General features: G+C 35.2%; 1 protein-coding gene and 1 long non-coding RNA gene across 10 annotated transcripts in view; one reads left to right on the top strand and one right to left on the bottom strand.

The window, feature by feature from the left end:
* PCDH7 (protocadherin 7) overlaps nt 1-22,699 on the top strand; it is a 427,914-nt gene that overhangs the window by 282,768 nt on the left and 122,447 nt on the right. The gene's annotated exons all lie outside the window — the stretch shown is intronic.
* The window catches only part of LOC126955098 (uncharacterized), a 32,428-nt gene continuing 12,615 nt past the window's right edge, over nt 2,887-22,699 (bottom strand). Inside the window, exons 2-3 of the long non-coding RNA XR_007725813.1 lie at nt 4,282-4,495; nt 2,887-2,973 (exon numbers count right to left, since the gene is read on the bottom strand). This is a non-coding gene — a long non-coding RNA (uncharacterized LOC126955098). The remainder of the gene's footprint in view (nt 2,974-4,281; nt 4,496-22,699) is intronic.

Below are 22,699 nucleotides of genomic sequence, written 5' to 3'. Positions count from 1 at the left end.
GATCACCTCTGTAACATCCCTCCCAGGAGCATACTTTCATTTAAATATGTAACTTTTTGGTTCTTTCTCCTTTGCAGACTTTCCAACTGAAGGATTTTTCTTATCTTGACAATGAATATGTACAAAGTGAATCTTAAGTAGTAGCATCTTACCAAGAAATTTTCTGTCTAGAGAGACAGTGACATCTGAAAGAAGCTTCCACATTGTAAACATTTCACCACAAAAATACTATTTTTTTTTCTTCTTTACCAATTGCTACTGCCCTGTACTCCTAATCCTCGATTTTTTCAATCTCTTATTCCTTATCCGAAGTTCTTGGAACCAGAAATGTTTCGGATTTGGGATTTTGTTTTGGATTTTGGAATATTCGCATTGTGATTACCAGTTCAGTATCCCTTATCTGAAAACCCAAAATTGGAAATATTCCAAAGAACATTTTCTTTGACCACTATGTCCACACTCAAAAAGGTTCTGATTACCAGCTGGGCGCGGTGGCTCACACCTGTATTCCCAGCACTTTGGCAGGCCGAGGCGTGTGGATCACAAGGTCAGGAGATCGAGACCATTCTGGCTAACACGGTGAAACCACGTCTCTACTAAAAATACAAAACATTAGCCAAGCATGGTGGCGGGCACCTGTAGTTCCAGCTACTCGGGAGGCTGAGGCAGGAGAACGGCATGAACCCGGGAGGTGGGGAGCAGAGTTCCCGATACTGCACTCCAGCCTGGGCGACAGAGCTAGCATCCCTATTACTAAGAAAAAAAAAAAAAAAGGTTCCGATTTTGGAGGATTTCGAATTTCAAATTTTCTGATTAGGGACTCAACCTGTACCAGTTTCTTCATTTTAACTAAAGCTAAATGAAGTAGGTTTTCTTTTCTCTTGTACATACCTGGCACCAGCATTTTAGGTTGTCTGGGAAAAAGAATGTCATTCTCCCCATAATCTTTTGAGGCCCATATGAGTGAATGTGCAAATCCTGCTAAAGTCTCCAAGGAGAAGAGCTTCTTTGTCGTCCTTAGAGGTTTACTTCACAACTATTGTGACCACATGTCCTGTTATCCAGTGGCTAGGGAAAGTCTTTCCCGTTGATTAAAACAAACAAACAAAAAATGTTACATTGGAGAGACACATTTAACTTCGGTTTGCATGTAATCGATAGTTATATCCCACGTGCTGCGTTCTGCTAAGTTTTATGGGCCAGAGGAGAGACACAGAGAAATTTGAAGCAGAGCCTCGGCCTAAAGAAAAGTCACAGGATGAAGCCATACACACGTGATAGCTCATTTACAAGGCAGGGCACAATATGCTTTATTTACTAACCTAGGAAGTACAGGCAGTACTAAAATAAGGTGTGAGACTGATCAATAAGAATAACATAAGGCCGGGTGTGGTGGTTTACACCTGTAATCCCAGCACTTTGGGAGGCCGAGGCTGGCAGATAACTTAAGGTCAGGAGTTCAAGACCAGCCTGGCCAACATGGTGAAACCCCGCCTCTACTAAACATAGAAAAATTAGCCGGTCATGGTGGTGCACGCCTGTAGTCGCAGCTACTCAGGAGGCTGAGGCACAAGAATCGCTTGAACCTGGGAGGTGGAGGTTGCAGTGAGCTGAGATCCCGCCACTGCACTCCAGCCTGGGCGACAGAGCGAGACTCCCTCTCAAAAAGAATAGCAACAGTAGTAACATCTGATATTTATTGAACATTTGCTACCATGCCAGATACTGTTGGAAGTAGTCTTTATTAATAAACTCAATATTTCAGCAATCCTAAAAGGAGGAACAATATTATTTCCTTTTTAAAGATGAGAAAACAGAAGCACAGAGTGATTAATTAATTTTCCCTAGATCACACAGCTAAATTGCTACAACAACAATCAAACCCAGGCAGTCTAACCTCTGAGCACACAGGATGATTTAGTGTAAGTAGCGGTCAAAATGAAACACAAAAAAAGCAAAATAAAACCAAAATCCCTCAAATCTTTATTCGTGAATTTACTATGTGAAATAGTACCTCTGCAAAACTGAGCAAGTGAAATTTCCGAGTTTAACTTCCTTTTCACGAAGTGTAGTTAAGCGTATTTGGCCTCAAGATTGCAGGATTTCTTGACTTTCAGATGGTTTATCTTGTAAAAGTGCTGGACGAAACAAACTGCTCAGCAGATGTTAGTTGTTTTATCTGTTGTTGAGGTTATAAGGAACTGAGTGCTGCTTGGGCTATTTATAATGGGAAGGTTGAGAAGAAGCTGGAAGCAATACTCCTTTGCATGTATTTGCTGTGGGCCTTTCCCCAGTCACAGAGTTTAACACTGAAAGTGATGTGGAAGGAAGGAAGTGTGCGTGAGTGGAGGCGCCACAGGGGCAGTGCTAGCTGTCTGCCTGTAAACACACAAGGAAGCTTGCTTCACTGTTGTGTCATCACCCCTTCTTCAAAAACGGATCAACAGATCAGCTAGAAAGGAAGAAACCAGGTTGTAAATAGATTTCATGTGTGAAAAAAAGATACAATTGGGAAGTAATGATTTGCCAGTATGTTCCCTCTGTTCTGTTAGGTATTAGCATGATACGAGTTCAAAACCATATACGCTTTTTCTCCGTGTTTGTTAACATTACTTTGTTGAGAATAGGATGAAAGATTTTAACTGTTTTACAGGTAGAAGTGGAAACAGGTTGAGTTTATATGTTTTTGTAAAATATGTGAAACATAGCAACATGAGGCAGTATAGGTCCAGTGTGGTCACTATTAGCCATGTACAGCTATTTACATATGAACTAATTAAAATCAATTTAAATTAAAAACTCACTTCTGTTTTATAGCACACTTCTGTCATCGCAGAAAACTCATTTGGATGGTACTGATATAGAGCAGTGGTTAACACGTCAAATTAGATAACTTCCTGGGTTGCAGCCCAACTTCATCACTTGCTAATGCTGTGACTTTGGGCAAGTTCATCTCGAGCCTGATTTTTCCATCTGCAAAATACAGGTGATGACAATATCTATTTCATATAGCTGGCAGGAGAATAAAATAATATATGTAAAGTACTTAGGTCAATACAAATAAAGGACTAAAGTTTTAGCAACGGTTGTTAGGGACTAGTCATGTTTTTAGAGCCATTAAATCAGATGTTATTAATTGGTTGTAAAAGGACCAATTGTACATTTTGGGATTAAAATCAACATGAGAGTAGGCCCCTATAATGTTTAATTGTAACACATTTACACTTCCATATATTCAGATAGATTTTTTTCCCATTTTCAAAGGAGATTTGAGGCTATTACACATTTTTTAAAGCACAAATGCACAGAATTGAAAATGATTAACCTAATTTTAAGCAGATAAGGCAAAAATGAGGGATGAGAATGAGATCACATGGAAGATTATGGTTAAAGGATGCTATTTCAATTGCACACTAACAAATCTTAGCTGAGAGGCCTAGTAGTTATGGCCAAAGGGAGACATATATTTAGGCATAATCTTAATTTTATTTTATTGTTTAATTTAGATGCGATCCAAATGGATGTAGGAAGTTTCACGGTTGCAGTCATGTATAATGTGAGTTGAACTCATGCTTCATAAGAAACAGGACCTAGGCCAGGTGCGTGGCTCAGGCCTGTAATCCCAGCACTTTTGGAGGCTGAGGGGGTTGGATAACCTGAGATCAGGAGTTCCAGACCAGCCTGACCAACATGGAAAAACCCCATCTCCACTAAAAATACAAAATTATCCGGGTGTGGTGGCTCATGCATGTAATCCTAGCTACTTGGGAGGCTGAGGCAGGAGAATAGCTTGAAGCTAGCAGGCAGAGGTAAAAGTGAGCCGGGATCCTGCCACTACACTCCGGCCTGGGCAACAAGATAGAAATTTTGTCTCTCTCTCTCTCTCTCTCTCTCTCTCTCTCTCTCTCTCACACACACACACACACAAAAGAAAGAAAAAAAAAAGAAAAATAAAAGAAACAGGACCTTATAGAATTGGCAGAAAATGATCTATTACATATGGCTATTTTAACAGCCTACTATTGTTTATAGTTTAAAAAGCAGGCCCTGCTAACCATCTAGGGAAAAATTACCAGGAATAAGTTTAGGGAAGCCTGAAATACTTGTTTGGAAGTGGGGCACTGGTATAACTTGGTGGCTACAATCGCTGAAAATGGAGTCTGATGGTTTGGACAAAATATCTCTCCTACATTACAAGCTGTCTGACTTGGAGACTTATTTAATCTCTCTCTGCCTCAATTTCTCATCTGTAACATAGAGATAGCAATTGTAAATACTCACTTGCATTTGTTGAGTAGAATAACTTAGTGCTTTTAAAGTATAGTGCCTGATTCTTAGGGTATGCAATACATGCTGTAATCAATATTAGACAAGAGTATTGAAGTGACTGACTGTGACTTTGGAGAATTCTTGTAGTTCTTTTCTTCCTCTATTTTCCTCCTGTGAATTTGTTGTCAAGGTACCCTTGTCAATTGTTTGCATTGCAAAGACTGTCCTAGCGTAAAAGAATACATTACACAATTTTAGTATAAAATAACTTATGTCCAGTTTTATTTTTGAATTTTTCTGAAAGTGCTATACAGTATTTTCATATGTTTTCACACAGTTTCTAGAAGATATGGTTTTGTGGGGTTTTATTTATTTATTTATTTATTTATTTTAAATATGTGGCTGCTCTCTAAGGCAATTGTCTAAATAGTTTTCCAAATTCTGGAAAAGAAAGATCAAGAATATATGCTAATGGAAATTACTTGGAGAAACCTGAGTAAATCTAGTAATTGTGTGCCATATATGGTAAGAAAATTAGATAGTGCACTTAAAATGATTCAGTAATTAAATATGTATTTATTAAATCATTTGTAATAGCTTTAGTATATGACCTCAGGATTCAAAGACAACCATGTTGTGATTACCCTTGAAGCTTCATTGAAAAGCGAATTATGGAATCAGCTTTCTTTTCTTTTACTGCCTGAACATGCTTTACCCTGAAATCTCATTGTAAAATAAACCTGCTTGTTACAAATATTGCACACCACTTAGTCACTGCAGCATGACATGGGGTAGGAGTTGCAAAAAGGGAGGGGAGAATGTCATGAAAATTTGACAATAAACAGAAACAGTCAGAAAATTACTTCTGGGAGATGGCAGATGATGAGATATTAAGACAGAAGGCAGACACTCGGCACAGCAGCTGGAGGGGAGAAAAGGTGCATTAGTCAAATGAATTATGAAAAAAAAAATGAAATCAAGTTCCAGAGAGGTGCCAACATTTTCTTCATGCAACTGGGTATTTTCACTTTCTGAGATCTGTTCGTCAGTTGCACTTTCGGTCAGTTTATTATTTGGACAAAAACAATTTGGATTGTAGCTTATGGGGAAAAATATACTATTCAAGTGATTAACTTAAGAATGACATGATGGTTCATAAAAATAGACGTATTTTAACTTGGTTAACTTGAGTAACTTACTTTTAAAAGTCATTCTCACAGATCATATCCAAAATGATTGTTTTCTCAATTCATGAATTAATCCTCAGGATGCATGTTATTACTGTGTTAAGTTAGATTTTCTGGGCAATATGGTGAAAATATAAGTAATACAAAAATTTAAAATGAATATTAGTGTTTCTTTTTCTTCCTGTATTTCTCTTGTTAATTTACAGGGTTTCCTCTTTAAAAAAAAATAGCAGCTGTAAAATATCCTTTGAAGATTAATTCAACCTCTTTGTCCTATTTTCTAAAACCAAATGGACAGCATTGTATTGTTCTAACTCCTATACCCACAGATTGCCTCCTGCCATGTTTTTTTTTTCTTTTTGTACATTCTCCTCTTTATTTTCCACAGTTTAGTAAGTTTGTATTAAAAGAAATCCCTTCAAAAAGTAATTTAAAGGAGAAAGTTCCCCTTAAGCTAACATAGTTCTTATTTCTTCTATTTTAAACTTCAGTTCTTTTTTTCCACTGTGTTCTCAAATTTGCAGAGTTATGTAATTTTAGATAAGTCCCCTGGCTGTTACCTACTACAGCCACACTGTATGTCCCATCACATAATATACAAAGTCACTTTGTGCCTGTGAAACACTTCAGCCAGGGTGCTTTCCTAATCATGATCAAGAGAAATTCGGAAAATTATTGACACATAAGTGAAGGGCATTGAAAATGAATCCCATTTTCTATAAGACTACTTCTGCGTAATTAAAATGTAAAATAATATTAACATGGAAATATTGTGTAATGTTTTATTTGTTGTATATGTAAAATGGCAGATCAGCTTTACTCGTGTGATAAATTGCCAAACATATGAGGTTAGCAGGACAGTCTTTCTCTTAGGTTATTTCCACTTGCTTCCACTTTTTGGCATTGGAAAATCTCACTCATATTAGTGGAAATAGGAAAACAGCTGTTTAGAATGTCAATAGAGAGTTTTATTTTTACTGAAAGCAAGTGCAGTAACATTTATATTCAGGTGGAAGGTGTGCATACATTCACATACACACAGAGACACATTATATATTTCTGTTAAAGAAAACTCTAAATCTACACAGGACCTGCCAAGAGTCGTGACAGAGACCAGCAACACTGTGGTAGCAAGTTCTGATGACCTCTAATGGGGCAAAATTCCAGTGACTAAATTGAATATATTCTGTGACTTAGATACATGTCATTCATTGATTTTCAACTTTTTTTGTTATCAGGATGTATTTTTTATATCTCTCTCTATATATATATTCATCATCTCTCTCCTTGGTCTACACAGCAAGAATGTATGGGATATTTTCAGGAAATTTATTTTGGGCTGACTTTTCCCAATAACTAACCATAAGATACTCTCTATACGAAAACAAACCCCACCTTTAGTTTGGCCCAAAGCATACTGTTGAGGGTGATAAAGATGGATTTCAATAGTTGATATTCATTGACTGCTGAGGTAAAGATGAATTTTCTAGTAAAACTCCAGAAAGCAATTCTTAGGAGGTAAAACTTTTTATTGACATAGGGCCAAAGGTGAATATTTGGGGGAGCTTAGATAAAACTGGCTTTGCCATTTTTGAATTATATGCTAGAAAGGAAGAGGGAGGAAATGTGTTCCCTACTGAATCATAAGATTTCAACAGGTTTTTATGCCTGCAAAATTCAAAAATGCCTTGTGGTATAAACCTCAAACTTGGAATATTGTCCTTCTTATTGTACTGAGAAAAATGTATTGAGAGCAAAAGCAATCCACATTCACATTTATAAAGCTGGGAGGGTTTTGCAATTCATGCCTGGATGATCACCACATAAGCACTTTTTTCCTGGTTTCTCAAAGCAACCTCTCTATCATGGAAGTTTGTTAAGAGCTAGAAACTTAATAAAAATCAAAGGTTTAAATGTAAGTAACATATTTTAAATAAAGCCTCATTTATCTAGGCCTGAGGCAGTTATTCATTTACTTGCTTGTTTTTTGCTTTCTGTAAATCTTTGCCTTTCCCTCCTTAGTTTTAGAGAAAATGGGTAAATTTTAAAGTAAAAAATATTTTACTTAAGGATAGTAACAAGTCTAAAAAACCTGGAAAAGATAAGATTATATGAGATATATCAATAAGAATCAACTTGGACTTGGTTTGAATATCTCCACTGAGTTGATGCCATGAGTTAGGAGTCAAAATTACATTTGTAGAAGTGCTCTACCTCAGAGCTCCTGCTTGTATATTAAAAATACATTTGCATTTCACCCAACACTAAAGCAATATTCTTAAGCATTTTGGAAGACAATTTGACCATCTAATAACTTGTCTAATTTTCAACTCTTGTCACATGCTTTAAATAGGTGTAATAGTTTCAAAACCAAGGCAGGTAGGAGCATGTTTAACCAGACCTCCACCTACAGGAAATAATAAGAATAAGAAGAAAAAGGGTGGCAAAAATAATGTGATGATTTTAAGCCTCATTTTTTTTCTCAGTCATATTTTAAAAATTAAAAAGATGAGCAGATAATTGCAGCCTTTAGAGCAATTTTGTAAACAAGATATTATAGCTACTGGATAGAAAATAAATGCCAGTCTCCTTCTTTCCCCTGATACATCTGTTTAAAAAAATTTTTTTTCCCCTATATCAAGATAGCAGACTTCTTTCTTGGACCTGAATGAAAAATCAAGCCCATCATTTTTCTGTCGGTTTTTATAGTATGTATAATATCCCTCAATTAACCATTGTGATCAAAATAAGTCAAGGTAAATAGCAGACAGTAGGTTCTATTGACAAGGGCAATCACAAGGTTACAGTTTTGTAGCAGGCGTGGATTGTATAGATAGATCATTCATAAAATAAATCAAATTGGAAGATAACCAATTAAGCTTTATAAGAAGATATTAAAGTACTGTGCTGCTGTAAGAAAGTACATCAAATTGCTTTTTTTATTCAGTATGTCAGTTGAAATACGGTCACTATTCTTGGAACTTGTTCTCTTTGTAAAATTCAACGTGGATCTTTTATTCCTGATATTTGGCTCCTTTCCAGGCATGTGTCTAGTGAAGTATCTTGAATTACAAGCTAATAATGGCTACTTTTAATAGATTTCTAGGTTTTAGAACCATTCCTTTCCTTCCTTCTCTTCTTCTATTCTTCCTTTCTCTCTTCTTTGCAAATAAGACAGGTTCTAATGTTTGCATACATTTAAAATGAGGAATTTTACAACATACTGAGGTGGGAACCATAGAATGAAAATCACAGAAAAGGCTGGGGTATATATGAATTGTCTGAATTGTTTTTAATAAATAATAACGTACAATTTCATTAACTCTCAACTTTATAGTAATTACCTATCAAATCACTACCATAGTTCAAAACTGTAAACACACTTTATTTATTTAAAATTAATGTTTGAGACTATACTAAAGGAAATTGACAAATTACATATGAAAAAACTGGAATATATTTTCTTTTTTTAATACAGCATTCCTATACCATAATTATTTTTAAGGTCTGCTTTTCCAATAATGCTGTCACTTAAATCAACAAAAACAAATGATTATTTTTAGTGTGCATTCTTGCCTTTTAGTTAAATATTTTAATTATATAAGGATTTGCTAAAAAAAATTACATTCCCTATATTTTATTCAGGCATCAAATGAATTAGGAAAATTTTAGTCAGCACCAAATCTTCTTATTAGAAACAGTACAGTTTGAAAACCTCGATAGTTTCTTTTGAAAGTTTTGACAATAAGTGGATTTAAAGCTGGCAAACATAGTCTCTTACAAGAAAAAAGCTACACCCATCTCTCAGGTTTGCTTTCCTTTTGGCCATGTAGAAAATACAAAGGAAATAAAAATCAGCCAGTACACCAAAACAAACCAACAAACAACAAAACAAAAAGATAAACCCCCTTTCAAGGTTATGTAAATAATATTCATTTTATTTTTCTAATTTATTTATCATGTTAGTTTATTATTGCCAAATTTATCCTCTGGCAACTAAATATAGATGATGTCTCAATTTTCATTACAAACTGCCTCCTTCTGGAAAAGGAAAACAGCAGCATTCACAGAATACATGTCTAAACTTAAGGTTTGATGATTTTAGAGAGTCTTGTTATTTACTAGGCATTGGGTACAATGTACTCAATACATTTTTGTACCAATGAGGCATAAAAATCTGTGTTTTATTTGATAAATATATTTGATCTATAACTTCAGATAAGATCTCTCTATAGAAGAAAAAAATTAATGCTTGCATTAATCTTGCCAGAAAAGTTATTTCTACTAAAATAGTAAAAATAAGAAATTATCTTACTAGAAAACAGAGATTTCTTTCCAACTTTTTTATTCAATTTAAAGCAGATGTCCAGACTCACATCTATAATCCCAGCACTTTAGGAAGCCTAGGTGGGAGAATTATTTGAGGCCAGGAGTTCAAGACCAGCCTGGATAACAAAGCGAGAGATGGTCTCTACAAAAAATAAAATGAAGTAATTTAGCCAGGCATACTGGCACGTGGCTGTAGTCTCAGATACTCTAGAGGCTGAGGCAGGAGGATCCTTTGAGTTCAGGAGTTTGAGGCTGCAGTGAGCTATGATATGATCGCACCGCTGTACTCCAGCCTGGGCAACAGAGGGACACCCTGTTCTCTAAAGAAAAAGAGTGGAAACATTAAATTAAAGGAAATAACAACTATGGATGCACACATGGAAGTATTTCTGTGTATTTAATGAAGACTATGTGTATATATATCTAAGACTATATATATGTATACACACACACACACACATACTATATATCTGCATATGTATGTATTATTTTCCCAGAGAAAGAGTATGTCTATATATATAGACATACACACACATATTATATGTATACACACATATATAATATATAAAAGTGCATATATAATATATAATATGTGTGTATATTTGTGTGTGTATATATATATTTAGACATACTCTTTCATTATAGTCTCCTTTCCCAGAGAAAGAGTATGTTTTATATATATATATATATATATTTTATATATATTATATACACACACACATATTTTATATATATATACACACACACCTATTATATATCTGCACATACTGTTTCTCTGGGAGAGGAGACTATAATGAATGTGCTTAAGAGCTATTTTGACTTATTTTTCACATACATTTTATGTGTTTATTGTATATTTTACAGTTGTCTGTAATATAAGACAAGGGAGGGACCCATCTTGGAGACAGGGATGGAATAATTCTAGCATTCTGTAATTTACATATAGAATAGCTGAGGTTTAAAAAACGTTCCTGTCACATAGAACTCCATTCTGTTACATTGGCATTCATGTTATTTATAGCTTCCTGTAAGTGGAACATTTTTTTTTTTTCTTCCTGGGGATTTCCAGCTTAGGCTATGACTTGCAGCTAATTATCTCAGGGATTTTAGCTAATATTTGTAAAGAAATCATACAGCAATGAAAACTTTATGAAGACTTTTGAATAAAATAGACAAATAATTATGATTTGGGGGATAGTAAATTTATTTTCAGTACTAAAGTACTAATGTAGGGTAAACTCATTTAGAATCCTGATTTACACAGAAGTTTGAATTGCTATAGAAAAAAAAGGAAGTGGCCTATTTAAATTATACAGCAAAAATCTACCCAGAGGGGTCGGGGAAACAGAAAAGAAATAACATAATTATAAAAATGCTTGGAATGCTGCCATTAAAGAATGAACTATATATATTTGACATGATAATCATAAAAAATGAGACATTTAATGATAAAATATACTTGACTTATTGAAAAAGTCACCTGAAAAGGCTTATGCCCATGTATTTTGAAATTGTTTCTATAGCTACTCTATTATAAGCAGTTTGCATGACACCGATTGAGATTTTAGGTAGGAAAGAAAGACAGGAATGTGCAAGATGACAAAAGAAGAGAAGGGGAGAGGAGGGTGGGACAGTACTGGACCGAACTGAACAGAAAGCAAGGGAAGGGAAAGCACAACTACACATAAGCCAGTTAGAGAATAACACCTTTATTTTGCAATTCCACATCGATTTTTATCTTAACAATAACTGTTATGCTTAAAATATTAAATGAGAATACATTGTTTTCTGTCCCTTACCCACGATGTAGAGAAAGTTATAAGACTTGAGTTATATAACGTATTCCATAAAATTAGTAATGTACTTTTCTTAAATGATATCACAGGCAAACGATCTTTTAGAATTGGAGTATCATTTAGTTTTTTGATAAATGTCCCTTTACAGAGGTCTCTCCAGCCACTCATTCACTTTCTCTCACCTGATTTTAAGTTCCTGCACAGGATTTACCCCTAAATGGCAAATACTTGTGTATTTATTTGTTTGTTTCTTATATGTGTCTCAGTTCTAGAATATAAGCTAATGTGAGAGGAGAGAAATTCTCTTACATGCACATCAAAGGCAATCAATATTTATTAGATGAATGGATACATAAATATATTTTAATGTGATGAAGTTCCTTTTCAATGAAACTGTGTTTTTCCATATCATCAATGATAATATCTTGTCACCATAAGTTAATCTGAATATATGTCAGTGGCTGACCCTCCAGATTGACAATGAGAAAGTTCCTTTAAGTTTCATTCTTGTTCTTTCTCATAATGGAAACAACTCTACTTCATGCCCTTGTCTTTTTCTGTCAGAAAATCAGAATGCATAAACTCAGCAAACTACTAGTTGCTTTATTGTGCAAATAAATCCAATCCACATTGCACTTTATGATGAAATGCCAAGTCCATGACAGTTGCATAATATATCCTTACAGAGGTGTACTGTGAATACCCACGTGATGATTCCCAGTGTGTTTTATAGGTTTTGTTGACATAGTAAGTAAGATATGTCTGTCAAATGGAAACATATAACACAATCCATGGAACACTTTGTCCCTATCAATCAAGAATTGCCATGAAAATACATATATAGAAATCGTATTTTACAAGCGTGACATGTTAAATTCTTGCACCTCCATTAAGGTCCAGTACAAATTCCGACTCTTTTATTGATTCTTCTAAAATCTCACACTACCCAGAATCTGTCTCCGAACTCCCTCATAAGCCTTTTTTCATGTCTGCATTATGTCATTTAACACATTCCTTTCTAGAAGAGGAAAACTATTAGTATATTGGTCTTTAATATATAACTCTATATCATAAAGTCTTCAAAGGTAGTGACAGTGTTTGTTTTCTTTTCTCTTTCCAAACTACCCAGCATAATGCCTTATTCACAAGAGAATCTTTAGAAATATTAATTATAGATCACTTCTGTAAGTACTAACTTTAGTTAACACATAAAATGTCAATATCTAATTTAAATTTATTTTGAAATTAAATGTATTAGTTATGTTCATATGTAAACTCTTTCAGTTTCACAGATTAATTTTATGGTATGGTTACCAAGATATGTAGCTTCTGGTGACAGAGAAGATAGGCCTGGAATGGTGGATGGGTTTAATATAATTCATTTTATTTTATGCAACTAAATTACTCCAGGCCAACATTCCACCTGCCAAATTCAACCAACTATTACAAAAATGTAGTGAAGTGGTTTCTCAATGTCCAAGGACATTAAAGTAACAGCTATTAATGACCAGTGTCCAGGTTCTTTGTACTTTTTCAAGTAAATGTGTAAAACATGTTTAAATTTCCAAATGACCCCATGAAAATATACATTTGCATATCTGTAATTGATAATGCAATATCTATACATTCACAATTATTAGATTACAAGGACCATATGGATCTTTATAATCACTTTCTGGGTAGAGTGTTTTGAGTAAGAAACATGTTTTGAACATTCTTTTAGGTGCTTTTGAATAAGTTCTTCAGATAATTTGACTCCTGATAATTTTAGAAGCATATAATTTATTACATGAGCTTGCTAAGCAAGTAACTGAAAAACACAGATTTTTTTTTTTTTTTTTTTTGGCAGAACACCACTATTGCTTTTATTAGACAAGAGGGGGAAAGGCCATCATCTAAACCAATGATTCAGCCATAGATTGTGCATTGAGCAACTCCAGGGGACACCACTTACAAAGGCTACAATGGGATTGGTGCTCTTGGATCCCTGGAATTCAGTGGTATCCGCAGGAAGTAGGAGGTTATCACAAGCAATGTTATAGTAAGATAGGTAGTATTTGTTACGGAAATAATAATTCTGTGGTCTGTTTGTATAAAATTAAATGAACAAAATAACCCTGGAATCCATTTGTAGGATAATTTCATTGAAAAGACTCTTACATGAACTGTCTCAATACAGTGTCTCAAAGCAAATAATTGAGTATAAGGGCTATTGTGTGTAGAGTGTGTGTACGTGTGTGTGTGCTGGGTGTGTGTGTGTGTGCTGGGTGTGTGTGTGTGTTTGTGTGTGTGTGTGCTGGGTGTGTGTGTGTGTGCTGGGTGTATGTGCATATGTGTGTGTGCTGGATGTATGTGCTGAGTGTGTGTGTGTGCCTATGTGTGTGTGTGCCTATGTGTGTGTGCTGGGTGTGTGTGTGTGCTGGGTGTGTGTGTGTGTTTGTGTGTGTGTGTGCTGGGTGTGTGTGTGTGTGCTGGGTGTATGTGCATATGTGTGTGTGCTGGATTTTAGTGCTGAGTGTGTGTGTGCCTATGTGTGTGTGCGCCTATGTGTGTGTGCTGGGTGTGTGTGAGTGTGCTGGGTGTGTGTGTGTGTTTGTGTGTGTGTGTGCTGGGTGTGTGTGTGTGTGCTGGGTGTATGTGCATATGTGTGTGTGCTGGATTTTAGTGCTGAGTGTGTGTGTGCCTATGTGTGTGTGGGCCTATGTGTGTGTGCTGGGTGTGTGTGAGTGTGCTGGGTGTGTGTGTGTGTGTGTTTGTGTGTGTGTTTGTGACAGAGAGAGTTGTGTATTCTTCTTCTTTGCAGCATTGAGCTCTTCTGGACTATGTGTGACAGGAAGATTTATTTAATTTATGTGAAAAACCATTTAAGAGAAGCGTTAGCAATGTTGCCAGTGGTGTCAGAGAAGCACAACCCGTTAGCCAACTGTAAAAGCTGCCCAAGAAGCAGTTATTATGCACCTTTATTTACCTTCTAGGCATAGTCTGAATCTTACTATCTTCCAAATGTCTGCTTTTAATTCTATCTTTTGGATTGGACTTAACATAAGACATAATTTATGGGACTAATCCAAAGTTGAATTAAGTAATAGTTATTCTTATTTAAAAAAAATAATTTAGATCCACTTGATGCACGGCATTGTGATAAGGGCTACATTGTATGCTCAATAAGAGCAAGGACTTTGTTAGCTGTTTTCATTCATATATACACTGGTCCCATAGAGATGGGAGGATCTAAACAGCTCCCTGCACATAATGCCTAACAGGCTTTCAGAATCACTTAGTGACCGAATGAAGACACCCAGAGTAGAAGAAATTAAGTGGAACAATCTTTCATTTAATAAAGTTTCTGATATGAAGATTCATTTGACACACACATGTATATATATGTGTATGCACACGTACCTACATACACACTATCACTACCACCCAAAAGCAACAATAATGATTGTATAATGAAAGCAGTGTCATCTATTTGATTGGCTGCTGTAGTGAAAACAATACAGAGAGGAAAAAAATAAAATTAAATTAATACTTAGCTCAAGGCTGGGATAAATAAAGAATTCTTTTTAGACTTGAGGGTATGTTGATTTTATCTTTGAATATAGATACAATGATGATCAATAGATAAGAGGCTTGTAATTATGGCAGCATGCAAGTGGCATTACTAATACAGGATTTTTTTTTTTCCTGAAAACGAATATAATGATATGTGTACCCAATAATGTTAAAGCAATAAAACTTTCCACTTACCTGAGTAACTCAAAGACAATTTCAGTCTTGTTTTAATTATAAATTAGACAGTTTTAATAATCCCCAGATTTGTAACATCAAAGTGTGAAACTTTATTTTTCAAACCTTTGGCATTTTTCAATCTTATGAATATTTGGAAATCTTAATTAACTTAGTGAAAAGGCTGAAAAAGAAGATTATCATCATGTGGTGATTGACAGGATAATGAAAATTTTCTTCTGCAAAATTCTGATATATTTAGTCTGACTTGAGTTTCTCCCTATATCGTTACTTATCTCATTTATATTTTTAGTTAGGCTGAATCACTAAAAGGAAATATTCACCAATGTAACTTGGAGAGAAATATTCTGATCAAAAAACCGTGATCTTTGAACCTAGTCAAATTTTAAGTAGAAGTGAACTACATCTATCTAAGACAACATTCTTGATTCCTTTAAACCTTTTCCTCTCTTATTAGCTGTATCCTTAAACTTTAACTTACCTGGCATGTACCTGTCTCTATATCAACATCTTTCAATTCAAGACCTATATATGATATCTAGCTTTCTCTTTCCTCGGTTTGTTCATTTTTCAATCCAAAAATAAAAGCAAAGCCTTGAAGCTATTCCCATTTTATTCTGCATTCCTGTAAGATTTGAGATAGTTTTTCTAAGTCGTGTATATTTTGGTGGAATAAGAAAATTGAGCCCAAATCTGCAACCACCTGGTACTCTAAATCCACTGATAATTTGCAGCATCTCATTTGTAATACCTGACAGAAATTGAGGCAGCTGTTTGCTTATGTATTTGTTTTTACAAGTTGCTTCTCCAACCATGATTTTCTATTTCCTAGCAAGTTCATAAAGAGACCAGAATACACTTTTGAAAATAAAATCCTTACATATTAAAAAGTCAGAAAATGGCCAAAAGATATAAGGAAACGAAGTATCTCTAGTCTTGATTTTTCACCACATAACTAATAAAAGTGAAAATATAGGTATGGTATACAGTGTCATTAAAGCTTAAGATAAGTAGGCACTTTGATTTATACTTGGTGAGAGTGTATATATCTGCACAACTTTTATTGGAGTAGATCAGAAATATGTATCACAGGTAAACTGTATACGACTATTGACTCAACATTCCATTTTGAGGAACTAATGCTAAGAGAGGAATTAGTACTCGAAATGTATGTACATAAATGTCCATTACACCATTGTAGGTAACTGCAAAGAAAACAAAAACAGATAAATATCTATATGTATGTGGGCATTGTTGAATTATGATATGTTTATAAAATTAAATATATAGTCTTAAAATGATTTGCTAGAGTTATATTTATTAACATAACGGGTTTTTCAAAAATTAAAAAGCATGATCGCATTTCATTTATTTAGTAAAAATGTTAATTACATTTTACCTTGCATGAGGCCACATGTCTGGGCCAGGGGATACAATGACAATCCCACAGAAATAGGATTCCTGGCCAGGTGTGGTGGCTCATGCCTATAATCTCAGCACTTTGGGAGGCCGAGGCGAGTTGATCATCTGAGGTCAAGAGTTTGAGATCAACATGGTAAAACCCGTCTCTACTAAAAATACAAAAAATTATCCAGGTATGGTGGTGGACGCCTGTAATCCCAGTTACTCGGGAGGCTGAGGCAGGCTTTAACCCAGGAGGCAGCGGTTGCAGTGAGCCCAGATTTCGCCATTGCACTCCAGCCTGGGCGACAGAGCAAGATTCCGTCAAAAGAAAAAAAGTAAATAAATAGGATTTCTGCCTTTGTGGAGCCCACAGTTAACTAGAGGAGAGGAACCATTCATTAAAGGCACACATAAGCACATGCTCAGACATGCACATGCATACACACACACACAGGTACGCATGTAATAACATAAGAGGAGAATTCTGTTAGCTGCCTGGAAGAATAGTTAGTACCTGGTATGCTAGGAGTGGGGAGCTGGGGATATTGTTTTGATGAGAGAAGCAAAGAAGGTGGAGGTCTTTACAAGCAGAAGTAAAATGTTTCATTTTGAAAACAATTTTGCAAACAAAATGAAATAGCTTGTTATCAAAATAGAAATAACCCTGGCCTGATATTAACGAAAAAACAGAAAAGTAAATGTATCCATGTGTAAAAACTAAAACAGACCCCTAGTCCCATTGATCTTGGGCACCCCATAGAAACAAACAAAAACTAACCTAATTTCTGATCTCTATTTCCATTTCAACGTTGTAAAAGCTGAGGATCAATATACACAGTGGCATTCCTCAGAAAATCCCAACACAGGTCAGAATGAATGGAATCTCTTAGCGAGAATTCTATCATGCAGTGACTATAAATTCTTTAGAAGTAAAAAGCATTTTCCTTTTATTATTTGGATTTTATTTCAAGGTGTGTGAGATTCCCTCCACTCTCTCTTTTGCGCGTGCGCATGCACGTGCACTCTTGCTCTGTGTATGCGTGTGTGTTTGTGTGTGTGTATATGTGTCTGATATGAGTACTTAAGAGACACCGGATGTTATAACAGCTAAAGTGTAGGCAAATCAAGTTCTAATTCACAACTGAACTGTAAACTTTGGAGTCACTGCGGTTGTTAAGCCCTCTTAAGCTCTTCTCTGATATCCAGTGCTGGCTTCCAGAACAAAGAAAACAATTAAAAGGCAAGAAAAAAAAATACTTCAGCACATGTGTGCAGAAGGGTGTGGATTCAGAAACTAAACTCTTTGTCTTCTATAAAGTGGCACAAGCTATAACACCCCAGCAATCTTAGTTTAGTAAATTAACAGTAGGATTCTCTCTGCTTTAATTCAAATGCAATTCAGGCCTAATTACTACTGTTCACAGCACACTAGCCATTTGTTTGAGTAATGCAGGGCTGTATATATTCCCACTGTGAAATCCATGTTTGATTAGGATTCACATTGATTTCTACCCACTGATGGTGTGCAAAGATTCTCATCCAAATTGATTTTTTTTTCTCCTCCTCCCTTTTCTTTATTTTGCCTTCTGAATGGTAGAACTCAAGAAGATATTTGTGTGCATTGGAAGAAAATATTTTCTATGTTTACATTCGAAAATAAGAATAACACATTATGAAAATATTCTGAGAAATATATGGGCCAAAGAATGTTTCATATATGTTTAGTCAGTTTATAAGATAAAACTGTGCGTGGGAAAAGAAAACATAAGTCTTGATTAAATTTGACAGTTTTGCTGATTAAGTCATGGGCTAAGGGTCTCCAATGGCACTAGGCCCAGAGAATTAGATGTCATTACCTCTAATTCATTAAGACACTTTCAATTGTTATCCCAAGTGGTCTCACATAGCCCCTAGGGAAATGTATGTTACAACTACCAGAAACTGGATTCATCACCACACTAACAAAAATCCTTCATTTCCCCATTTCTCTTTCAGACATTCTATGGAGGAATTGTCTCTAACCAACATGGGCTAGAAAGAAACTAATCAAATGAAAGGACTATATTTCTTTGAAAAAGGCAGGTCTGACCTTTTGTATGGTCAGAAATATGCTAACTGTTGTAATCAAGAGCCCCAGAATTTTAGTGCTTTAACCCAACATACATTGCCTGTTTGCTTATATAATTCAGTGTGGGTGTCCTGGGGGTGGCATTCTGTGGGACTCAGAGACCCAGATTCCTTACATCTTGTAATTCCAGCCTCTCCTAAGACCTTAGAGTGTTTTCTGTTCCTCAATGAGATAAGGAACAGGAAGTGCAGCACCAATTGTCTTTTTAATGGATCAGTCTTGGGAGTGGCACACTTCTCCAGGTTCAGAGACATGAGTATCTCTAATTTTAAGGAAGGTGGGCAAATATGATCTTATCTAGAGACCTGGAAGGGGGAAAAGATGGTTGGATGAGCATCTAGTGAATTACCATGACAGAAGAAAATTCACTGAGGAAGTTATTTTCTTTTGGAAATAAAGAGATACAAAATAAAAACAAAACAGCAGCGTTCATCTTGGTGAAGTTTATCTTTAGTTTTGAAATGATAAGGTAAATGTACCTTTGGTGAGGTTAGGAAACTTAACACAGCTTATTTTGCTTAATTGATGTCCTAGGGAGAATTATTGTCATTGAAATATGTGAACTAAAGAACACTTCCTTTGAGTTACCTTTTAAGGAAGTCAGTGTTTAAACTGCAAAGGCTTCTTAATAGTTAATAGTAATGAGTGTTGATTTTCTGTAGCAGTAGACTCTGTTTGCAACAGATTGTATGAGAGTGCCCTTTGGGAATTAATAATACTTTTTTAAATTCTCGTGTGTTTAACATGGAAAATAACTCCTAGGTTTATTGATAGAGGTATTCTTAGCACCATGGAGATTTTGTGATTTTGCACAGTTGATGATGATTATTTCTAATGGTAGAGTAAGTAATGACTTTAAAAATGCACACTGTAAGCTTGAAAATTCCTAGTGCTTAGTTTTATTGTACATAATTTTGCTTACTGTATCATTAAATCCATTTAGGTAATGAAGCAAAACATTTTCTGAAGCTTGGTGGGAAAGTAAAAGAAATACATTAAGAATAATGCATGACTGAATATTTTGTATGTTTCTTACATGTTTACTTGAAATGTACTCTTGGATCAGAGATAGAGCACATAAATGTTGAAAAGAGATTTTAACCCAGATATTTCAAATGTAAATCAGATTTATCATCAGGACAGGTGAGGAGAATGTTTGAACCTTCCTCCATTCCTACTTTCAGTTTTTCCATAGAAAAAACGTATGAATACCGAATTTGTCTGTATTTTGATAACTGTTGATTGAAAACTATTATGAGTAGGCTATCAGGTTAGAGAAATACAGACTTGAGTCAAACTTGGCCCTTGTCTTTCAAACAGCTTACACATAGGGGTAGAAATTATGACTAAGTGCCATAAACTGCTGCGTAAGGTAGAATATGGTGAGTGTGATAAGAAAAATGAAAATAAAATAGGCCAACAGTTAAGATGAAGGAAAAGCATGGGAAAGATAAAGGAGAAACAGGAAATGGAAGTAACATAATCAGGTTAATTATGCCAACTATCTTTGCTCAGAACAAGTGGCTTGCGTTCATAGGTAAAGGAAATGAGAGAGAAACTGGCAAATGTTTGCAATGAACATTGAAACAAAACTTACGACATATTAATATGGCACTTCTGCATTTAAGGAGACAGTGGGTTAGGCAGTGAGGTCAAGGTTTAAAAGCAGAGCATTTAATTGGCAAAGCTGATGTGGGATGAAAAAGTACACTCTTTGACTATCCCATTCAGATATGATTATTGGCAACGCCAGAACCGCAGTTTGCATGGGAGCTGGGTGTGGTTTAAAGTGGTCTGGAGGTTGTAAAAATAGATTATGGCACTCAGATGAGGCTCCTGCATGTATTTTATATTTCACTATCCCTATTCTTGTCTTGGCATCTAAACCTTCCTCTTCTAAAAGAATCGCTGGGAAGAACAACAATTTTATAGTCAGACAGACCTGAATCAAATTCCTGCTCTATCTCTAATTTAGCAGTATAATTTCAACATTTCTTTTTTTAAACCTAAAATTACCTGAAATAAAACTGAGGAGAATTCCTCATTTGCAGGACTATTGTTAGGAGTAAGCAAAATAATATGTGTGCGCAGGTAAGAACCTAAAACAACATAAGCACAATAGTGATCTGGTGTGTCTATTCATTTCATTGCTCGTCTACTTTCATATAAGGGTCAATTTTTCCCTCCTTTTTTCTATTCCTCTTTCCTTCCTTTTAAAAATTTTATTTTAGAATTACAGAAGAATGACTATACATAAAAGCAATGCTACAGGATTTCTCCACCTTACATTACATTATAGCAAAGAAAGACTGAATACAAAACAAAGCTCCTAGAAGTCATACTCAGGATTTAGGAGGAGTTGAATGTTCAGAGACATGTAAAAGAGAGAGTGTTCTAAACCCAGCAAGGACAAAGTAGTAGAACTCAAGGTCAGGGAATGTAATAAGCCACAACATAAAAGAAGCACTATCAGAGGCTTTGGAGACCTTGATGTCCATTTGGGTGGAATCAGGGATTGATGCTTGTCAGTAAGAAGAGCATTAAAACTTTGAAATGCTAGTTTCTGTGATGTGGATGGGCAGTCACGGGTTTGAAGAGACTTCTGTGTTTGAGGAAAGATATACTGCAGAAAAGTGGAGTGGGATAGAGAACTGTGGAGAATAATATTTGAAAAATATGCTCTTTTTTCACAGTACTCAACTAATCACTGAATGAAACATAATTTCCTTTAATACTTGAAAAAACCTCCAGGGTAGATATAATTCACATTTTACTTTCCTTTTCTCAGTTCAGTTTTTATTCCTGTTAAAAACTGAGATACTAATATCTGTTTAATAGGAGAACTGAAAAAATTACAGGTTACTATGCAATGTACCTGGTTCAGTGCCAGAAATACATTAGGCTCTCCTTAATAATGGTAGCTGTTATAATTATTCTTATCATTTCTATTTACGATATACAGAACTTGAAGCTCAAGAAAATTTTATAATTCTAGATTATGACATAAATAAACATTAGAATCAGTACCATAATTTAAACCTGTTTGCGTATAATACTGAAGATAGATATATTCTTTCCAATTTATCACATTTATTTTTCACTTCCCAGACTTTCTGAAAGCATTTTTTCTTCGAAACTACACACTATAGCAATATTATTCAGAGAAACAATGTGTGATTTTACTTATAATTACTAAAGAAATTCTCATAGGAACCTGGGCTTTCTGTTTTTTTAAATTTGTTTTTTATTTTATTTAATTATTTATTTATTTTGAGACAGAGTCTCACTCTGTTGACAAGGCTTGAGTACAGTGGTGCAATCTCCGCTCACTCCAACCTCGGCCTCCCGGGTTCCAAGCAATTCTCCTGCCTCAGCCTCTGGAGTATCTGGGATTACAGGAGTGCACTATCATGTCCGGCTAATTTTTGCATTTTTAGTAGAAACAGGGTTTCACCGTGTTGGTTATGGTGGTCTCGAACTCCTGACCTCAGTTGACCCACCCGCCTTGGCCTCCCAAAGTGCTGGGATTACAGGCGTGAGCCACTGCGCCCGGTCTGTGTGACTTTTTAAATGTTTAAAAGTTATACAATAAATAACCTTATGGAGAAATCGTGATCCTGTTTATGGTGCTGGTAATATTCGTTATTTTTTTAGCTGGTGTAATGAAATGCACAATTCTGTGTCATTTTCTCTCAAGAGGTATCCAGGAAAAGGAAAGGTTAACATACATTTTTCAGTATTTTCAGAGAAATTGTCTCATATATAGGACATGTTGAATTTAACATCTTGCATAGCATCTGCCTTTAATTTTCAGCTATGAAAAGCTAAATGAAATG

Source organism: Macaca thibetana, chromosome 5 (genome assembly GCF_024542745.1).
Source record: "Macaca thibetana thibetana isolate TM-01 chromosome 5, ASM2454274v1, whole genome shotgun sequence".
Classification (NCBI taxonomy): Eukaryota; Metazoa; Chordata; class Mammalia; order Primates; family Cercopithecidae; genus Macaca; species Macaca thibetana.
Note: the sequence above shows the minus strand (reverse complement) of the source record. Positions and strands in the feature narration are given on the sequence as shown.